Here is a 22,994-nt window from a genome sequence, read left to right as displayed (position 1 = left end):
AGGCCTGTTACAGCTACTTCTCAAAAAGAAAGGCTGTCATGTCCCTTTTTTTGTATACCTTGTCGAGGCTCGTGTGAGAGCTAACACACAACGCACAGCAAGGGGGCATGAGACAAGAGGGGCGGGAGTGGGAAGGACAAAACAGTGGGGAACAGACACATTAGGAGATCTGTGGAAGGGAGAGGGATGGGACGGGGAACATGGGGAATAGAAGATGGACATTACAGGGACTTTCAGGAAGGAAAGCAGGGAATTTGAAGGAAGTGGGCTTGGGTGGATTATCGGGGGTAGAAAAGATCGAGGATTTGGATGGGGGTGGTGGTGAACAGCTGTTTTGAAAGCCTGGAGGGAAGACTGGGAAAGAATAGTGAGGGAGTTTATTCCAAAGGCGGGGAAAAAGAGGAATGAAAGAGTGAAGGTGAGCAGTGATTCGTGAAGTTGAGCAGTCCTTTTGTGTTATTGCCATTGTTCCTCGAAGAAGGATCTATTATGTATCGGCCTTTTTATCTGTTGCTATTACTAAAAATAACACTCACACAAGTCTTTGTGCACACTGCTGTTGCTTCCCAGAAATATTGCCTTCATCATGACGACCATAAGAGACCCTTGACATATTACATACAGAGAGGCAGAATTTTATTTTTCCTCTCTCACTGCCATTTCACACATTCCCTCTCTACTTAATCTCTGTTGATCCCTCAAAACGTTTTCTCTTTCATCCACTCTTTTCTTCAAGCCCTCTTCTTACATACCATACTCTTTATAGAGCATTGGTGCTGCCAAAGTGGTTTCTTGGTAAAGATTATACGAGGTGGTTTGCCATTACATCAAGCAAGGAAGCAGCACGTACCATTTTTTAAGTCGTTGCTATTATTCGGCAAGGGTTTGAACCACCAACCTCCCAGACTCTGAGCGGAGACTCTGACACTGTGTCACCGAGTCCTCTACTCATCCTTTTTCATCAACATACTCGCCATCCCCTTTGTTGACCTTTGACGTTATTGTTGTTCAGTCACCTGTTTTCATAATCTACCTGCGAAATCCACAATGCACATTTTTGTTGATAAGAAAATATCTGTAGAAAATGACATACCATCAAAACAGTTTTGCAACAACACGACCACACAATTCACCTTGAAAATACTATGGGAGTCTTCATGCAACATTGATGCAAGATGTCCAAAACTAACCAGACAGTTAACTAGATTGCCATGATGGATATACTCTCCGAATTGGAACCAATGATATTCTGATCACAACCAAATTTTAACATCATGGCAGTTGCATATCGTTAGATACAACGTCACATTCTGGTTGAACCTCTCCACGGTAAGGGACCACTTTACATTCTAGGCAAGCTTTCGTATTTCATTTTAGCGACACATATATGTAAAGCTGCTTCACTCCGCTCGTCCATAGGTCACGCATCATGAATCCCCGTTTTCATCAGCAGGATAGTATTTTACCTCACCATTGCATGGGACACGTTTATGTCACTGGAAACCCTTTACAGAAGTACACACATGAATCATAAATGTCATATAGGCTAATATATGAGAGGTTTGCCCTCCTTTATGGGGCGCTGCAGTGAAATAAACCAAAAACTCTGAACATCTGTAGCATATGGCCAGTGCGATGGAATGTTTGGGGTTTTTAATCTTCAAACTCCTTGGTTACCTGTAAAGATCTTCTAACACAGTGCAGTTACAACAATACTGTAACAGTGTGTAGTTAGGAATCAACCAAGATCTCACTGAGAGCTTGCCAGCAAATTCAACATTTTACTTTTTGGTTTAATTTGCTCACCACATGTGCTGGCACCTTCAGAAGTACAAATATTTGGGCCAAGGAAGTTCCTAATATGAGGGATGAAATAAAATCGAATTGCTCCCTGCCAACAAACATTCTCACCACTACAAACATCACCTTGCAAAACGCTCTACGTCCTCAGAGTAAATCATGAGGTTATGTAGTGCTTTTATTAAATCGTTTGGGATTAAGAAAGCCACAGGGTAGTCTACAAGTTTATAGTCGAGTTGTCCAGACACTGCCCTGGATATGACAATACGAGATGGGTTGGCCCCGGGGGGCAGTAAGGGGTTGTCAAAAAAGATTTTTGCTGAGACCATGAAGCAAAACAATTTGCAAAAATTTTAACTATCAAATTGAAAATATGGCCAAATCCTGTGTATGATCATTATTTTGAAATGTAAATATGTATATTTTAAATACAATTACAGTGACCACTCTCATGAGGCCAGCCTTTAATAGCAAGAGGTTGCCATTCAAGCAGCAGATTTAGTTTCATGAAGCAAATAATATCCTGTTGGGGAATATTTACTATGAGGAGGGCCAAAAGGTTTATCCTTCATAATGTTTTTCCCATGAGAAAGGAATTCCAACACTATATGTAGTTTACAGCAACAAAAGTTACATTTTTTTTTAGCTTACCTGGACTTTTATCAGGTGAGCTTATGCAATCGAGCATTGCCCATAGGTAAGTGAGTGAGTGAGTGAGTGAGTGAGTGAGTCAGTCAGTCCATAAACACTTCAGTCATTATTGCTTGAACCAACCAAACACTTTTGATGAAACTTGGCCACAAGCTTCATATCTGATGCCTAACGAAGGTGTATTGACCGCATCAAAATCTGCACTCATTAATGGAGTCTATGGGGTTTTTTTTGACCCTCCCTCACTCCCAAAAAGGGTATTTGCTCTCTTCTCCAAAGCTACACACACAATTTCAAAGAAACTTGACCACAACCTTCATCACCCATAATGTACCAAAGTCTGTTGACCACATCAAAATCTGCTTTCATTTCTGGATCGACGGGGGGGGGGGGGAGGAGGGTGGAGGGGGTGTTTAACCCCCCCAAAATAGGTATTTGCTCTCTGCTCCAAAACTACACAAGAAATTTCGATGAAACTTGACCACAACATTCATCACCCATGATGTATCAAAGTTTGTTCATGCCATTAAAAAGAAATATCAGGGTCTAAGGGGGTCCCTGCAGGGGTTTTGAGTGACTGTTGCTCATGATCAAGGTGAAGTTCAGGACATGCGATTATAGTTTTTATTGATAGTCTACATTCTACATTCATGATTTGGACAGTGTGATTAAGAGTAGGCTTTCCAAATTACCAGACTGAGCTTGGAGGAAAGACAGACAGTGGAGATGGAGATGATTAGATTCAGTAAAGTCTGGACACTTTAATAGACTGGGCAAAAGCTTGGCAGATGCAATTTAACATAAGGAAATGTAAGGCGCTTGAATTGGGTAAGAATAATGAAAATAGAAATTGTATAATGCAAGGGGCAATCTTGGAGCATGTGACACAGAGGAAAGATCTGAAGGTCGTAATATATGCTTAGGGTAAACAGCATAGTGCCAGGCTGCCATTTGTAAAGGTCATAGGGTGTGAGGTTGCATTCTTTTGGGGATAAATTATGAATCAAAAGAGGTAGTGTTAACATTGTTTTGGAATTTAGTGAGGCCTCATCTGGAATATTGTGTTCACTTTCGATCACCACATCTGAGGAAGGACATAGATAGATACCATGGAGAGGGTACAACATAGGGCTACTAGATTTATCACAGGGCTAGCGAGACTAAGATATGAGGAGAAGCTGAAAGAGACTGGACTTCTTGTTCTCCACCACTCCGCCAAGGTCAGAGACAGGAGATATTAAAATGAGCTTCGACTGACCAACTGATCCTTGTCCATGTACTGTTGTGTGCACAATATTTCAAAAACTGTTGAACATTACTGTAGTTTTCATATTGCAGATACCTATTCCACATGGTGTTATCTCAACATGATGAGATAATGGCTGTGATAGGCTGAATTATGTTGCCATGGCTACCAACTCAGTAACTTGGCTTGTGTACGCCATATTTCAAAAACCGTTGAACATTTAGCTTTCATATTGCAGATATCTATTCCTCATGACATTATCTCAACTTCATTAGATCACGGCTGATATGATCTGAAAAAGGTACATATTTGATTCAGTTCAAGAACTTCATTCAAGTACATCCATGCCTTGTTCCAGTAATTCACTCTTCTCCACTTTGATGCAGGACGTATCTTCCCCATCCTTACAAATGCTGAATTATAGTCACATCTGGTAAAGGCGTGTAAGGCAGGAAGTGCAGCACACATCTCTGGTCCTATTTGATGTGCTATGGTCGATATATTGATGTATCGCCGATTCTTCCCTGTTTCTGTATCCATCCATATTTTTGCCACAAACTTTTGGCAATGATGCAGGAGGATTACACAGATGTCTGTATCAGAATCTCTTACTATGATATTACCCGTGATTCCTTGAGCTGACATGGCAGCAATGTGGAGAATGATATGGGTATGAGCCTCATGATGATTGCTCTTTAACGAATCGACGTCTTCTTGCACGACTTGGCCATTCGGCTGGCTATATGAACACATCTGTCGTTGAAGCCAACGAACAAGTCGCGCTCGCCAATTATAGGTCCATACTCAGCTTTTCCCCATTCACGTGCTCGGAACAGGGGCAGTTGGCGCTTGAACTAAGTAGACTTCAAAGCATCCTTGAGTTTGGGTCTTGCTTGCTCATGGCCTGTAATGTTGTATGTTCCTTCTGCGGTACCTCTGTTTATCCTCTCCACATCTTTGATTGATGGAGTATCGTACGTTTCGAATCAGCTGTCAATGTGACCTTGACTCAGGGCTGAAGCCTGTATTAGGATGCTACGAGCAAGGTCTCCGTAGGTCCTTGGTAGATTGGGTGGTAATGCGTGCTCGAGGAAATTACCATCAATCGCACATGCATCGACTGTGGATGGTACATCAGATGTTATTTTTCCTTCCAGGGACACGGTTGTCATCCCTTGTTCAATCGAATGATCGGTCCCTGATCATGTGATGAGATCATCTCCACGTCTGAAAAATGTTGACATCGCTGCCTTAATTTCTATCAAATTTGCATGCAATAGCAGACCGATACATCGAATGTCTAATCAGCTAAAAGTGTCACATTGTCGATGAATTTATGACGATGAATATGCATCATCTAACGGCATGAAACTGAGCACTTGGAAATTTCCATTCAAATGTCATCACGTACATTATCGATGAATACACCAAAGTACTCACCTCCTTCATCTAATTCCATTACTATTTGAAGAGTCGATGGCTAGAGAATCGTAGTCTGCAGTCACCAGAATCGACAAAAACACATGTTCATTAGAGGTGGCAAGTAGGGTGAATATACTGATTCTGGCTCACTTTCCCCATGAAAGTGAATGGGGGATTTTCAGCGATTTATATTTTTTCCCCCTAAAAATAAACCCCCTTTTTATCCCAAGGTATATTTATTTGTCTCCCCTTTTAACCTTGAGGCACTTTTTTTCAAATAACCAATGCAATAAGATAAAGATTTGTTCAAGTAGTAGAGTAGTAATGTGATTTGTTAAAGGTGATTCTAAAGAAATATCTGAAACATGTAAGCCGAGGGGCACTCTTTTTCAAATAACCAATGCATATTGTTTAGCTCACTCATTGAACCTATAAAGATTTGTTCATTCTCAAATTCCTTCAATAGTTTAATTTTGTTTGCGCAATAATCCCCATCTAAAATATTTAAAAATAAAACATTTGAATCTTTATATTTTTAAGATACCCCTTTTGTGCCATTATGAAATAATAAAATTCTCTTAATGCTCTTGTTTGACCACCTCCTGAGCCACATATCATTTTGAGATTATAGTAAATTGTTTTTCCATTGTTCAATTGATAACCATCAAAGTTTTCAGTCCATTCAAGAATATTAATTTTTTTATTTTCATCCTCTAACTTACTAGTTTTTAAATTGATTCGCTTATTTGTTTTATTTACCATTGTTTTAGTTGTTTTTTCAACAAGACTTATTTGATATTTTTGACATTCATTATGTTTTCCATTTATATACCAAGACAGATTTTCTCCACTCTTTAATTTGATTAATACTTGGTTTGACCATTTATATATTGTGAAAAAAACACGGCAGTAGCCCTTAAAAACCCCAACCCATCTTCCCATCGTTAAAACACAATCTATTCTATACACTCTATCATACAATATCCATATGGAACACAATCTATTCCATTATCTAAAATATATCTCTTATCATCATAGGCTCCTACTGCCTTATAAATTACTTCACTATAGATATCTTATGTTTATAACTTCTTATTGTATTCATTTTCCTATATTCTTCTTTCTTATTCATCAAACAATTATAATCATTTCTAAAAGTTATTGATTTCATTATTACGTATTTCTTTATTCCGTTTAACCTCTTATCAATCTCATCACCATACTTATAAGCATATGCCTTTGCTCTCAATCCAATAAACTCACTCATTACTTTTCCACCCAACTCATCCTTAAACTTACCAATAACCTTTTCATTCTTTTTTGAAAATAACTCACTCTTCTTAATAAAATTACTTGTATCATATACTCCAATATTTTTCTTCATATCTTTATAAACATCATCAGTTTTTATATCTAGGATAAAACTATCAGTGTCCACATACAACAATGAAACATTTTCACCATACTCTTTCTTAAAGCCATTATACAAATAATCATACATCAATATCTTTGATAAATCAAGAACTGCTGTTCCAAGATAAATTGGTTTATCCATTACAATACTTTCCGTTTCCATATGAATAACAGAAAAGTTCTCTGAAAAAACCTCTTCTCTCTTAAAACTTGGTTTATTTATCAATCTTGAAGCTTCTTTCCAAGATGTTGCCAATCTCATGTTTTGCCTGTTTCTAACATTCTCCATTGTCTTTCCAAAGACAAAGATTATTCATCAATTTATAGAATTCCCCTTAAAATTTTACTTTTGTATTTGTTCTCATATCTGTATTGAATTTAATATAATTTTTCATCCAAGGACTTTGTTTAAATTTTAAAACTCGATAAATTTTAGCTACTCTCAATCCTTCTCTCAAAAACGGTTTCAAGCTTCTCTGATACAAAACATATCCCTCTATATCATAGAATGTTGTTAATAACTTTTGTGTTGATTTACCTTTAATATTAAAACTTTTATGATAATCACTTAACCATTCTTTCTTTGGGGTTTCTTTCTCACATGCAAAAGGAAGGTCTTTATGCTTATTATGAAGATCACTCAGGTACCTCAAATCAACTTCAAAATAATAACCGTCTTCTTCCTCATTCAATTCCTCTTGAGAAGAAATAACAATATTCATCAAAGGCTATTCATAATCCTTTTCTTCCACCCACTCTAATTTACCATAAGGCAGAGATTGAGACATTGCGTTTATTTTATAGGTGAATCTGTGCTTAAAACCATTTTATCCTCCAACTTTTATCACTTAATAAATACAATGTTTCAAGACACAAAAGACAAGTTTCAATCAATCTTTTCATTTGTAAAAGATACTGAGAAATATGTCAAGGATGTAAAATTGAACAAAGATAAATATAACAACTATTGGATAAAAACAATTATGGTGGATAAGATGAGTTCTTCAATTTCCTTCAGTGGAAGGGCTTTTGGTATACCTGGAAGAACATCAATTAAAGTATCTCTAACAAAAGTTTCTCCTCTCCTTCTGGTAATATATTCAAAACTAGAAAAAGCAATGAAACAAGAAAAAGTATCAAAAAATAAAAACCTTATGGATGAAGCTTTAGAAAGAAAAGATAAGACCATCTGTAATATGCAAGGAGAAATTTGTATTTTTTTCAACAACCCTAAAGATGTAAATCCTGATGAAATAAAGGATGTTAATATATCAGGTGAAATGACATTTCGTTCAATAGTAGTTAAGGATCATTTTAAAATTACCTTCAATATAAAAAAAATGTTGTAGTTGAATCTGGTAATGAAAAAAAGTATATAGATATCAATGGTAATGTTGTTTCAACTAATTAAATATGAGTCAATATTCAACTGAAGATTTTGAAGATCATGAAAGTATAGATGATTCTGAAGATGAATTTTAGTTTCGGTAAAGTTTTACTTTATAAATATGCAAGACTTCCCTGATTCTCCAAATGAGAAATTTGAGAATTGTCCTGCGTGTGATAGAGTGGGATTAAACCCAGAGTCAAAAGCCTATGAACAATGTATATTCTGTGATTATGTTCTAATTAATATTAATAAAAAATATAAAAAGGAAAATAATTATTTTACATTTACACCAAAAATTAATTACTTTACAAGATTGATTAGAGAAGTGAATGTAAAGTATGAGGGTGATAAAACACCTTTCCTTACAAGGGAAGAAACTGAACGTATTAGAAAAATGTTCAAAGGATTGTTGTTATATATTATTCATGGATGTGATTTTCAGGGAAATATCAACACAAGATATTGCATAAATAAAATAATGGATTAACTTGAAATTAAACCTGAACTGAGGATAAAATATCGAGTTTCTAAAAAAGCCAATAATAAATTAAATAACCTGTTTTTCAAATATATAAATGAATGATTTTTTACCCATTTGGGAAAATAAGATAAAATTTAACAATCATAAAAATCTTCCAAATTCATAAAGATGTCTCATAGTTGGTTCAAGTGGATGTGGAAAAACCTGTTTACTTTTAAAGATGCTCCTTACTCCCAACTTTTTAGATTATGATAATTTAATAATTTTCACAAAGTCGAGTTTTCAACCACAGTATCAACTAATCTCACAAGGTTTTAATGCTGGTCTTCAAAAAGAAGATATAATTGGTTTATTTTAAGTTCAAAACAACCGAAATGATTATAACATTGAATATATAATACAACTATTTTGTGATACACAGAGATGTAAAAATAAATCAAAACCGATGACTTGTATTCTTAGTGATAATACGGATGATACACTGTCTCCCCAAGATTTGGATAAATCAAAAAAGAACCTCGTTATCTTTGATGATTGTGTTAAAGAGAGAAAACAAACGGTAATGGACAGCTACTACACAAGAGGGAGACATTCTTCTTGTAATTGTATTTATTTTAGTCAATAATACTTTCAACTTTCTCGTCGTTCCATCAGAAACAATGCTAATACTTTTATATTATTCAAGTTAAATTCAATAGATATAAACAATTTTTGGAGAGATAATTGTTCTACATTATGTAGTAAAAAGGAATTTGGGGATTTCATGAAGCACACGACTGAAAAATATAAATATATTGTTGTGAAACAAGATGAGATATTAAATGACATTTTCCAATAAATAAATGGATGCGAAAGAAAGAGCAAGAAGATTTAAGGAACATCAAGAGTTGGTTTCAAAAGTTGTAAAACAACAGGAAGACATAAAAAAGAAATGCAGACAGAAACTAACGGGCAAAGAAGCATTTGAAAGAAAACAAGATAAATTTTTTAAACCACTTTCAAAAACTTCCCAAGAAAAAAATTATAGATGTTTCCACAGTTCCCACAGTAGAATATACTCCGAAAAAACTTCAAATGTTTAAAGATTTCAGTCAAATAACGGAGGAAGAATTAGAGCAGAAAGGAGAATTAGAATATGATGATGAAGGTTTCTTTCAACAAATGGAAGAGATTAATCGACCCCCTGATTATATTGTGAATGCTCTTCAAAACAATAAATATTCAGCGGATTCAAAAACCAAAGCAGGACTCATTCCAACAGAACAACCAGCAATATTTCATCTTGTTCAAGAAAAGGTATTGATATTTAATGATGAATTAAAGTTCTTGGGTTCTGCTCAACCCCCTGTTAAACGAACTCTGAGATTAATGTTTCTTCTCACAAAAGATGGAAGACAAGGTTCAACTGTGAGGGATGAATCCAAGTATATTGATAAACCATTGGATGTGAAAAATAATGATGATAGAGTATATAATATATGTTGATCTGCTAAACACTCTTAATTATAGGGTAAGTATTTCTGGTAAAAGTAGGAAAAATGAGAAGGAGAAACACATTATTCAGGCTTTAAGTATCCTTGGTTCAGGTATTAGTTTTCTTCCAAAAGACCCATCGCAATTAGTTAATAGATTGTTATTGTTGTAAGGTAGTAAGAAGGCTGGAAATAACAATTGTTTTAATGAAGCATCAGCCGTTTTAGTCCAGTTGATGAACATGAAAATAATTAATAAATCTCAATATAAAGACATTTTATCTCATATTAAATAAGATGTGAAGCACAATCCTGAGTTTTAATTTCACAACAAGCGACCACACATCTTCATTCCCATACCCACTACAACTTGACCCAACAAAAGAATATGAGGCATCTTTATTGTCCATGGAAACTTATAATACCTTATTTAATATAACTGAGAAAAATGACAATTTAGTTATAATCCGGAAAGTGGATACAAAACGATAACAGTCTCACCCGGAGCATGAGATTTCTCAAATATCTTCCGAAATTGCTCGTCTTCTGAAAGAACAGGGTGATGAACCAAAAAATATTGTTATAGCTATTCAAAAACAAACTTCAAAATCAACGCTTAAAATTAAAAATAACTACAATGTTGATTTCACAATTGATAATTCATTTCGAGAGTTATTGGGTTTCTCCTCAAAAAAGATTGAAACTAATGGGACGTTTTACAGTGATAATGTCATTCAAATATCCTCAGGAATAAATTCGGTATTAATTCACTGTGATTGGTTGATGGTGCTTATAATGATGGAATAAAAACAAATACAATATTTCATTCAGCGCATCCTCAACCCCAATTGGTTATAAATTCAATATGGAACCCAAAAATCTGTTTTATCTCCCTGTGTCAGGAAAAACCATACACATAGTAAATTTTAGGATAACCAACCAAGATAATCGTATGATTTGTTTTAATGGAGAAGTTATATCCATCAGAAGTCACCTACATGAAGTTTTCCAATAAATAAATACAATGGTTATTGTGAGGAAATACGAGTTGAGAAAATATAAAATAATTACAGGGGATGGGATGTTCCTTTCCCCATACTACAAGGGCGAAGGTATGTATCTTGGTAGAGGATACTATAAACCTAAGAGACAAAGGGGTGTCGGACATCAATTTAGAGGAGATGGGATAATTGATACTCTAATGGGTATCGGTTCAACTATTCTTAAACATAAAGACCTAATTGGTTCAACTGCTTCTGCTGTGGGAAATGTAGCAGATGCTATAAAGAGCATAAAAGATGCCCAAAAGGAATCTCATAAATTACAAGCAATTAAAGAAATTAAGAAAGGCAAAACTCAGTTGTCCCCCCAAGAAAGACAGAAAATAATTCAAATATTTGGGTCAGGGTTTCAAAAGTTTTAACATATTTTTTCCTCAATAAATACAAGTATGGAAGCAATTGATAGTATCTATTATTTGGATGATACTATTATCATCTCAAACTCCACTAAAAAAGAAGATTACTTCAAGGTAAATGCAATAACTGGAACAGACTGGAACGCAAATGGTACAAAAAGTTTTGAAATAAATAATCAACAAACTTATTTGAATCTATCTGAAAGTTTCTTGTTGTGTAAATTTACATTCACTAAGGCTGGGAATAACACAAACGCTACACTCGTAAATGATTTCTTCTGGAAAATGTTTGATAGTGTTTGTTTGTACATTGGAACACAAGAAGTTGAAGCACTTGATTATGTCTCTGCTGTATCTGAAATGATGAAATTTACATTATATACATTCAGTGATAGAATGGGAAAGGGGGCTGTCGAAGGTTTCATTCCTGATATGTCAACGGGAACAACCACAGACCCTGGATATACTCAAAGGAAAGGAACGTCTACTGATGATACAAAAGCAGTTAATAGTTTTACTGTGGCAGTTCCTCTTAAAGGCATATTTGGATTTTGTGATCATGATAAAGTTCTGTATGGTCTTAAAATTAGATTTCAACTACAAAGGAATGATCATGAAAATAGATTACTTTTTGGTGTTGCGAGTGCTTTTGGTGATCAAAATAAATTTGTAATTGATGAAATGAGTTGGTATATTAGTGAATCTACTCCTAATCTTAAAACAGAAGACTTAATTCAAAGAAACCACTCAGTTTATCATATCTCAAAAGAAGATGTCAACACATTTAACTAAACCAAACCACTTACACGTGGAATTTGGGTGTTCTGGAAGGAAAGCCACGATATCTGTGGATCATTTAAAAAAAAACAGATGGCGATACTGCTACTAAGAAGAATAATGCATTGAGTGATAATGCTAAGGTGAAACAACTTTGTGTTTCTCTAGATGGAACATTTTATCCACGAGATAGATTGGAAATTAATTGGGAAAAAAATGATTTTGCTTAAGCATACAAGTCTTACCAACAGGTGTGTCAAAGTAATGGAAATAAAGAACCTATTTTGGATATGACAGCATTTAAAAGTTTGTATACAATCTATGCGTTTGACCTGAGTTCTCAAAAGCAAACTATAAAGTCTCATCGAGTGGATACTTCCCTATACATTGAAAGAGGAGGAGAGTGAAGAAGTTGATACATATTGTTTGTTTTTGGAAGAAACAGAATTGCAGATTAATACAGATAATGGTGTTATGATTCGTCTTACATAATTTCTTGTTCAATAATTGAGTGGCAAAGTACCAACTGGGGTATATGTTAATCAAATCAATCTTCATAAACTATCATATTGTGTTCAAAATCAAAAGCCTTGAATGATTAACCTTAATACAATTCAGAGAAAAGGAGCAGTAAGAATTGATGTTTTGATCACAAGAGAACAGGTTAAAATCTTGAACGATACTGGCTCACTTAAAATTAAAATGACAAAACCAATGTTGAAAAAATATTCAATAAGAGAGACGAGTGGAGGATTTCTCCCATTTCTAATTCCTTTATTTGCTGGTTTAAGTGCGGTTGGAGCATTGACGGGTGGTATTTCAACAGCGGTGAAAACTACCAACGAGAGGAAGGCTCAACTCCGGGCTCAAAAATAATTGGAAAGACATAAAAAAGAGTTGGAGAAACAAATTAGTGGAAGTGGTGTAATTGTAGATTTTGCTGAAATACTTGAAGGTCTGCCTGATAAAGCGAGATTGTTAGTTGGAGATATGCTTTCTTCTATCGCACAAGCAGGTGTAAAATTAACTTAAAGGGGTAATGGATTATATCTTTCTAATAAATAAATGAGCATTGATGAGTGGTTTAAAGAATTTGGAAAGAATACAACATCAAATTTACAACTTGTCAAATATTGTAAGAAATTAAAAATTCATAATGTGGTTATTTGTATGAGAGATGAATTAACAAATGTGTCTGAACATACAAAGAATATTATTATGAACTTAGAAGAAAATAATGGAAACGGTTCTCATTGGGTTTGTATTTTTAATAGTCAAGACAAATATTATTTTGATAGTTTTGGTCTTCCACCACCTGTTAAAGTCATAAAATTCTTACAGAATGGTGTTTATCAAACATTTCAAGTTCAAGAATTAAAAATTTTATGACATTATTTTTAATCTAATATAAATGACTTATGTTGGTAAAGATGGTTCTATCTTTGGTGTATCCCAAGAACTGGATATTGATTTCTCAAATTATTACACAAAGGCACAGGCTGAATGACAGAAATATAGTATAACAAAAAATATTAATATGAAAAATGCTTATAAATTAAAAAATTCTCCAAGCCCGACTGATGCAAATGACTTGGTGAGATTAAGCGATTTATCACAATATATCCTTAAATAAAACGGCCGTGTATTCCAAAGATACAGATGTGTTGATTTTATCTCCAGATCATGCAGAATTCACAGTTCGAATTAAAATAAATTTTTATAAAGAAGGGCGTATCGTTTGTATGAGAATAGAACAATGGGGGTATGATATGAATGATTTAGGGTATAATTGGTCATTTAAAATTGACCTAGAAGACCTGGAACAATTAAATCAGTCTCGTAAGGAAGAATATTATCCACTTGGTATAGAGAATGAGTTTTGTGGAAGAACGATTTGTAAACAACAAATAAAAGAATTTAATAAGGGTAAATATAATAATCACGTGTATCAAGGGGGGACGTTCTTAGATCTGTGAACCCAAAACACAGAATCCTCAACTGAATAGTCAAGGTTAACTTTTGTTTGTTGGTGTGTGTGTGTGTGTGTGTGTGTGTGTGTGTGTGTGTGTGTGTGTGTGTGTGTGTGTGTGTGTGTGTGTGTGTGTGTGTGTGTGTGTCCCAACCCTCACATTCAAAATCTCAACCCCAACCCTCGCAATCAAAATCTCAACCCAAAATCTCACATTCAAAATCTCAACACCAACCCTCACATTCAAAATCCCAACCCCAACCCTCATTCAAAATCTCAACCCTCACCCAACACAATGTCTTTGTTTTCAATTCGTATTTCAACAATATATATTTTTTATGTTTTTTTTTTCTCTTCTTCCAATTCTGTCTTTTAAGACCTTCAGGTTTGATGAAGTAGAAAGGTAGAGTAAGCCTGCACTTTCTTCCCAGAACTAACAATATATATTTTTTATGTTTTTTCTCTTCTTCCAATTCTGTCTTTTAAGGCTTTCAGGTTTGATGAAGTAGAAAGGGGGAGTAAGAACTTTCTTGATATTGCTTTCATCAAGCACCATCCAACAAAGAACTACATCAATAGGTTTAGATCCCAAAGAGTGGTAGCATTTCAAGTCTCCAAAATAAACCCAACTTTCCAAGTCTCCAAGGTATAACCACATTCCTGTTGAGTTTCCAAGATACGTATCACATTGTGAGTTATCAAGCCAGAACCCACATTTCAAGTCTCCAAAATATAACCATCTATCCAAGACTCCAAGGTAGAATCACAATTTCCAGAAATATTGTGGGTTTCGGTGATAGATCTCACATAGTATAACTGTGGATCATCAAGGAAAACTCCATTTTTCCAATTTTTATGGGTTTCAGTGATAGATCTCACATAGTATAACTGTGGATCATCAATGAAAACTCCATTTTTCAAAATGTCTGAAATTTGTGAGTCTTCAAGGTAAAACTTGTATTCTGGCTCATCAAGGTATAACTTGTTCAGTGGGTATTGTCTTGATAACTCACAATGAGTACAATTGCTGTAAAACTCTTTTGCAGGATTTTGCTGGTCTCCAGGGTATAACTCTTTGGTTGGGTCATCAAGGACGAACTCGTTCTGTGGGTCTTGGTCGCTCATAAGGTCTTCAACCAAGCCAACAATTTCGCCCCAAGTTGTAGCAAAAGCAGTATTTTCATTTCGTATTTCAGATACAATTTCCTGTGAGAGAAAATAATAATGTATTAATTCAGTGATTTAATTATTAAATGAGTATGCTTCAATCAAACTGAAAATAGGAAAATAAAATCTTACCTCAATAGATAAGAGGTTTGAATCCAGTTCATCAACTTGAATGTTTAGTTCCATACAAGTAGTAGAACTCCAAGGAACGCCAAAATCATTCCACTCAAGGTCTAGCTCGTTCTGTGGGTCTTGGTCGCTCACAAGGTCTTCAACCGAGCCAACAATTTCACCCCAAGTTGTGGCAAAATCGGTATTTTCGGATACAATTTCCTGTAAGAGAAAATAATAATGTATTAATTAAGTGATTTAATTCATAAATGAGACCATGCTTAAATCAAACTGAAAATAGGAAAATAAAAATCTTACCTCAATAGATAAGAGGTTTGAATCCAGTTCATCAACTTGAAGGTTTAGTTCCATACAAGTAGTAAAACTCCAAGGAACCCCAAAGTCATCCCACTCAAGCTCAGCACAGCAGTCCATTGTTCGTAAAAAATGTTTAAAATGGATTCTGGGCTTCAAGCTTTTATACAGTAAGACTGGTGGGTGTGGTTTCTTTTGGAAATTCCTTGGGCAAGCCCAGGCAAGCCTTCGTTGCAAAATTTTTCAAAACCATAACATTCTAGAATTTTCTAGTGATTTCTTTGTGAGTCAGAGATGAACTGGAAATTATGTAAGAGCAGGCAGGGCTTAGCAAAAGTGGGCGGGGCTTAGGAAAGTGGGCATGGCTTATGAAAAATACCTCATGAAAAGTGGGTGGAGCTTAGGAAAAAGTGGGTAGGGCTTAGCAAAAGTGGGCGTAGCCTATGAAAATACCTCATGAAAAGTGGGCGGGCTTATGCAAAGTGGGCGTGGCTTATGAAAAGTGGTCGTGGCTTCGCAAAAAATAATCTGAGGGTCAGGAGGTGGTCAAACAAGAGCATTAAGAGAAGTATATCATTTCATAATGGCACAAAAGGGGTATCTTAAAAAATATAAAGATTCAAATGATTTCTTTTTAAATATTTTAGATGGGGATTATTGTGCAAAGAAAATTAAACTATTGAAGGAATTTGAGAATGAACAAATCTTTGTAGGTTCAATGAGTGAGCGAAACAATATGCATTGGTTATTTGAAAAAGAGTGCCCCTCGGCTTACATGTTTCAGATATTTCTTTAGAATCACCTTTAACAAATCACATTACTACTCTACTACTTGAACAAATATTTATCTTATTGCATTGGTTATTTGAAAAAAGTGCCCCTAGGTTAAAAGGGGAGACAAATAAATATACCTTGGGATAAAAAGGGGGTTTATTTTTAGGGAAAAAAATATATAAATCGCAGAAAACCCCCCATTCACTTACATGGGGAAAAGTGAGCCAGAATCATTATATTCACCCTACTGTGGCTCTCCGGCAGAACCTGCCATCTCAGCGATGTACCAGACCTAAAAAGTTTTGGTGCCGCCACCAATGTTTAGTTTCGGTTTAGGTTGGAATCTATGTGGTTGTAAAAACAAGGGAAGTAGTTTCGTTTTCTGCTGGGCATTCAACAATGGGGTTGCGCCGAGCAACTTTGGTTAAAGTTACAGTAAAGTTACCATTGGTTAGCGTTAACCACTTTAATTGGTTCTTAAGGTACTTAGGCTGACCTGATTGCGTCCTTAAGTGACATATTCTATATTGTTAATCACTCGACTTTCATTTGCGACATGTTTCGTTTTTGTGCTCAAAAGTCTAATTAAAGTGATAATTAGTGGTAATTAGTGGCATTCTTAAGCTCATTAGGCTGACCTAGATGTTTATTATGACAGTATTTCTGGAATAACCATGACGACTGGAATACACAAATATAAGTTTCAGGTGTGGCTGAGCAACATTGATTAACTCTGCATTGGCCACAATTGGTTGGTGTTGATCACCTTTAATTGATTCTTAAGGGACTTAGGCTGACCTAATTGCGTTCTTAAGTGATATATTCTGTCTTGTTATACATTCATCTTTCATTTGCGACATCTTTCGATCTTGTGTTCAAAAGTCTAATTAAAATGATAATTAGTGCTAATTAGTGGCGTTCTTAAGTTACGGATTCCGAGAAAGGGCCACATAAGGATTCCATATCCCTAAAATCACACTTGTGCTCAAAAGTCTAAACAAAAGTGAAATTTGGCGCCATTTCAAATGGGCGCCAAAGGTCTTAGGCTGACCTAGAAAAACTTAAGAATTGGCTTTTCTGGGTCAGCACTGATGGTCGTTTGCTTTCATATCGGTGAAGCTTTTGTGCTCAATAGTCTAATTAAATGTGGCCTGGCTCCTCGACTAATCAGTCTGTGTGTCAATCCTTGCGAGTGGAATGGAAGCGAAACATTGCATTTATAAATCGATCTTACTTTCTATCCAAGATGGGTTTTGATGATACTAAAACGGGTCTGTGGGTTTTCACAAACAAAACAGGTTAAAGCCGTGAAATGCAGGTCACTTGCCATCTATGCCATTATTAAATGCATATCTGAAAGGTATTAATGATAAAATTTAAAAAGGGGAAATAATTTATTTTCTGACAGTGGAGAGCACCATTTTTTTACCTTTGACACTGAGCATGGACAGAGGTTATGATTTTACATCTGTCTGTTTATTTGGCTGTTTTGCTTGTAAGCAGGAGATCTCAAAAATGTTGTGGATGGATTAGGACGAAATTTGGTGGACAAGTTGGTTGTGTGCCAAGAACAGCCTGATTAGTTTTTGGTGAAGCTCCGGATATGGAATCAGACACTGTAATTACCGTCGCCAAAGGAAAGGGTATTGCATTTGGGTCCGTTTGCTTCTGTGCCTGTCTGTCTGTCTGTTTGTTTGTTTATCCACACAGAACTTTCGTGTTTTTCTCCGCCATTGCTTGTTGGATTGAGACAGAAATTTCAAAATTGGTGCGGCCACTCATTTAAAATGTTTTAATGATATTTATGACATCATAGGTCACGTGGTGTGGCTTTCATGTTGGGAAAACAGAAAGAAATTGGACCTCTGTATCTCTGAAACCACACCAAGGAAAAAATTGAAACAGTACACAGCAAGTACTCCTCATGGGGAATGAGTTCGATTTTTTTTTATGACATCACAGGTGCATTCGTCATGACGTCATAATTTTTGAAGGACATCTTGGGATAAAATAGTCCACAAAATTTTTTTTGATGACGGCATCGGTCACATGATTCGGCAGCCATATATATATTTTTTAAACCTTCAAAAACCTTTTCTGAAATGGCTGAATAGATTGAGGTGAAACTTTACATGTATGACCGCCTATCCATGAGGAACAAAAGTTTCACACATATGACGTCATAGGTCACATGGTTTGGCAGCCATATTAGATTTACCCTAAAACCTATAAAATCTTCTCTAGAACGGCTGCACACATCGAGTGGAAACTTCACACAAATGTTCCCCAATCCATGGGTGTACAAGTTTGTTTAGGAACAATTGATAGGTCACATTGTTTGGCAGCCATAATGGATTGAAGAAATATATTAAATAATGTTTTCTCTGGAACCCCTTAATCAATCGATGTGAAACTTCACATTTATGATCGAGTTGGAAGGGCGAATACAGGCTTGAAATTTCAAATTGGTTGGATGCATGTTCTGGCAGCCAGATTTATTTAATTTTTTGATGTGGGTTCTTCTTGTTTTTTTTGATATATATTGTTACGGCCATGGGTACCGAGACACAAGTTTCTTATTTGGGGGTTTAATCCCCGTTTGTCCTTGGAAGAGCCGGACCTGGGGCCACCACTCACAATTAACTTTGTGGTATGGTGGGTTGCTTTAGAACCATGAATGCCACCCAGTTAACCACGAGTTTCAGTGTCCGCCATCAAATTATGCCATTTAACTATAGGTCACGTGGTTACCTGAACGGGGAGTGTGCTCTCGGCAAAGCACCAATCTTATCTTGATTAGATATTAATTAGGGCGGCCGAGCATTTAACCGCTGATGCGTGCCGACTATTATTGGTCAAGTCATGTGGTAATTACCTCCCAGTCTATCTAGGTTGGAGAATGCTGAATCAATGGAAGGAAAGGACAAGCACGGACAGGTTGGAACATCAACAAGCAATTTATTATTAAGAAAATAAATAAATAAAAAGAACTTTTTATTTACGTGAGGTAAAAATAAATAAATTCCAAATCAATCATAATTATCGCAAGCAAATAAATAATTAATCAGGAAAAATCAATCAAAATGAAAGGAAAAGAGACAAAGAGCAGATGCTTATCGGGGATTGACTAACTGAACAATTAAACACAGACAAGGGTACCCAGCAGATCATTCAGGGGGGAAGAGAAATCCAGTCTCGCTAACCAAGTAGAAGTCATTGTACGTCAAATAAAACGTCCTGAAATGTGTGAGCATGCCTTGTCCGTCGCCAGCACCCAGCCTTGCCGTGCACCCACACACAAACAGGCTTGAACGCCAGTCGACGTCACCCCCCACAGATCAGGTACGCCAGGAGCGACCGTCTGACTGGAACGGACGAAGCAGCCATCTGACTGGAACCGACAAAGTGACCGTCTGAGTGGAACCGACAAAGCGACCGTCTGACTGGAACCGACAAAGCGATCGTCTGACTGGAACGGACGAAGCAGCCATCTGACTGGAACCGATGAAGCGTCCGTCTGACTGGAAATGACGAAGCAACCGTCTGACTGGAAATGACGAAGCAACCGTCTGACTGGAAATGATGAAGCAACCGTCTGACCAGAACCGATGAAGCAGCCGTCTGACTGGAACTGATGGAGCGTCCGTCTGACTGGAACTGAAAAGCGACCTTCTGACTGGAACCGACGAAACAGCCGTCTGACTGGCTCATTATCGACTGACCCGCCAACTCACTCGTCGACTGACTCGCACACGTGCTCAGAACCGACCTCTCCCTCTTTTTATAGGCGGCCTGTCTTGGTGGCACAGACTCCCCCCAAATCCACCACGCCCCACTTGCGAATCGTTGCCGTGACAACCCACACGTCCCATTATTATGCCTCGCTTATAAAGCGATGTCTACGGTGCTGGACGAGCAAAAAGCAGCCATTTGTCAGAATTACCAAGCATAAACGTGAAGCGCTCACAAAACGTCAACAACAATTATTACCTCACTGTTCAGCCCGACATGAAAAAACAAACAGTTAGCGTCCATCGAGCTGCTGAACGGGGTGTCGAATGTCAATGGAATAAGGCGGGTCTCGGCGTCCGTGAAAGAAACGGGTGTCAACATCGCTGGAAAAAGGCAGGTCTCAGCATCTATAAAAGAAACGGGTATCTCACGTGCATGAATGCGTCTGTCGTAAAGAGAAAAAAAGGAGCTTATCATAAGAGAGGGAATCTATCCTTTACCCTTCTCAACGCATCACATTTAGAATCCCACCAGACATGGGGATGGGTCTATTCTCGACATGCATTTAGGGAAATAACTATCTGAGGACGTGGATGTTGGAATGCATTCGTCGGATCGGATTCTGAAATCCGTAACAATATATATATATATATACTGAACAAAAATATAAACGCACCAACCTAAATATCTAAGTCAAGATTGCCATTATGGGAAAATGGTCAAAGCGATGATATGTTTGAGCAATGGTTCCTTTGTTTTGTTCAAGACAGATGTTCCCATTGAAATTGACCACTCTGAGTGTGTGGACTCACATGTTGAGTAATCCTTTCCATGAGCACCATGGGGCTTGACAGAGTGATGGTCAGTGAGCGTGACCAGGACACAAACACTCCCTATAGCTTGCCCTATAAAAGACCTCCCCAAAATGTGGACTGGTGCCAAATGTCAACATGCCACAGATGTCACAAATCTTGAGGGAGCACGCCATTGGCATGCTGAATGCTGGGACGTCAGTACGGGCCGTTGCAGCACACTTCAATGTCCACCACTCCACCATTAGCCGCCTGAGAACGCGCCTCAGAGAGACTGGAAGCACCGTGAACCGCTCACATGCCCGGCGACCACGTGTGACCACCGCCGGTCAGGATCGTCACATGAGGCTGCAACATCTCCGGGATCGACTCCGACCGGCCACGAGGACTGCCGATGAGACTGTCGGGCTGCATAACAGGCGCATTTCAGCCCAGACGGTGCGTAACCACTTGAGGGAGGCCAACCTCCGAGCCCGCCAACCACACCGGGGACTCGACCTCACTGCAGTCCGGTGTCAGACCCGACTGAACTGGGCCAATGTTCACTTGCCCTGGACCCTCGCACGATGGAGGAGAGTGCTGTTCACCGATGAGTCGCGGTTCCAGCTGTATCGGGCTGATGGCAGACTCCGCGTCTGGAGTCGGGCTGGGGAGCGCTACACTGACGCCAATGTCCTTCGTCGGGTGTCACACAGTGGTGCCAGTGTTATGGTGTGGGCAGGCATATGCCATGGAGAGCGCACTCGGCTTCATTTCATTGAAGGCAACTTGAACGGGCAGCGGTACAGGGATGAGATACTCAGACCCATCGTCGTGCCGTTTGTGCGCCTTCACCATGTGACGTTTCAGCACGACAATGCTCGTCCCCATGTTGCCAGGATCTGCATGGACTTCCTTGGTGAGGAGGACATTGATGTCCTCGACTGGCCTCCATATTCTCCCGACATGTCACCCATCGAGCACCTTTGGGACGTTCTTGATCGACGCGTACGACAACGTTACGCAGTCCCAGAGAACGTCCGCCAGCTCCGTGTGGCTCTCCAGGAGGAATGGCAAAACATCCCTCAGGCCACCATCGATAATCTGGTGATGTCCATGCGCCGGAAATGCACCGCTCTGCGCGACGCCAACGGTGGACACACCCGCTACTGACTGTGTGAACTCTGACAGTGACACCTCGGTTGTGTCGGCTGTTGTAGAGCAAAGACTGTCGCCAGAATTCTCAAGGAACTCTTTGAAATTTAATGCTCAATTGTCATGGATTCTACAACCAAATTGTTGTGAAGATTTAGTGTTAATGAGTTCGAGGTAAAATAGTAACAATCGCTTGGTGCGTTTATATTTTTGTTCAGTATATATATGTATATATATATATATATATATATATATATATATATATATATATATATATATATATATATATATACATATATATATATACATATACATATATATATATATATATATATATATATATATATATATATACATATATGTATATATATATATATATATATATATATATATATATATACATATATATATATATATATATATATATATATATATACATATATGTATATACATATATGTATATATATACATATATGTATATATATATATATATATATATATATACATATATGTGTATATATATATATATATATATATATATATATATATATATATATATATATATATATATATATATATATATATATATACACACACACACTGTATATATATATATATATATATATATATATATATATATATATATATATATATATATATATATATTTGAATAAGGCTCACTTGGTTGTACCGGGATGGGTTTGAGTGTCGAGGAGCAGCAGCTGAAATGTGAATCCTATCCAGGTTCCTCCTGATGACTTCATCATTGCTTTTTGCTTGTTTGAGTTCCTTATCATGACTCTAACGCAGTGCTGTTCCTATTTGGTCTTCCATTTCATTTCAATTGAATGCAATTTAATCCCATTCTGAATTCAATTTAATAATAATAAACGTCATGGGTCAGGGTCAGG

The 22,994-nt window shown here is 37.0% G+C and overlaps 1 long non-coding RNA gene across 1 annotated transcript in view; it reads right to left on the bottom strand.

The window, feature by feature from the left end:
* Positions 1-4,874: 4,874 nt before the first annotated feature.
* The window catches only part of LOC147032226 (uncharacterized), a 99,273-nt gene continuing 81,153 nt past the window's right edge, over positions 4,875-22,994 (bottom strand). The window contains exons 2-3 of the long non-coding RNA XR_015052007.1: positions 5,138-5,192; positions 4,875-4,924 (exon numbers count right to left, since the gene is read on the bottom strand). This is a non-coding gene — a long non-coding RNA (uncharacterized LOC147032226). The remainder of the gene's footprint in view (positions 4,925-5,137; positions 5,193-22,994) is intronic.

The sequence above is a fragment of the Eptatretus burgeri genome, chromosome 2 (assembly GCF_056783735.1).
Source record: "Eptatretus burgeri isolate ZD-2024b chromosome 2, Ebu_testis_v1, whole genome shotgun sequence".
NCBI lineage: Eukaryota > Metazoa > Chordata > Myxini > Myxiniformes > Myxinidae > Eptatretus > Eptatretus burgeri.
Note: the sequence above shows the minus strand (reverse complement) of the source record. Positions and strands in the feature narration are given on the sequence as shown.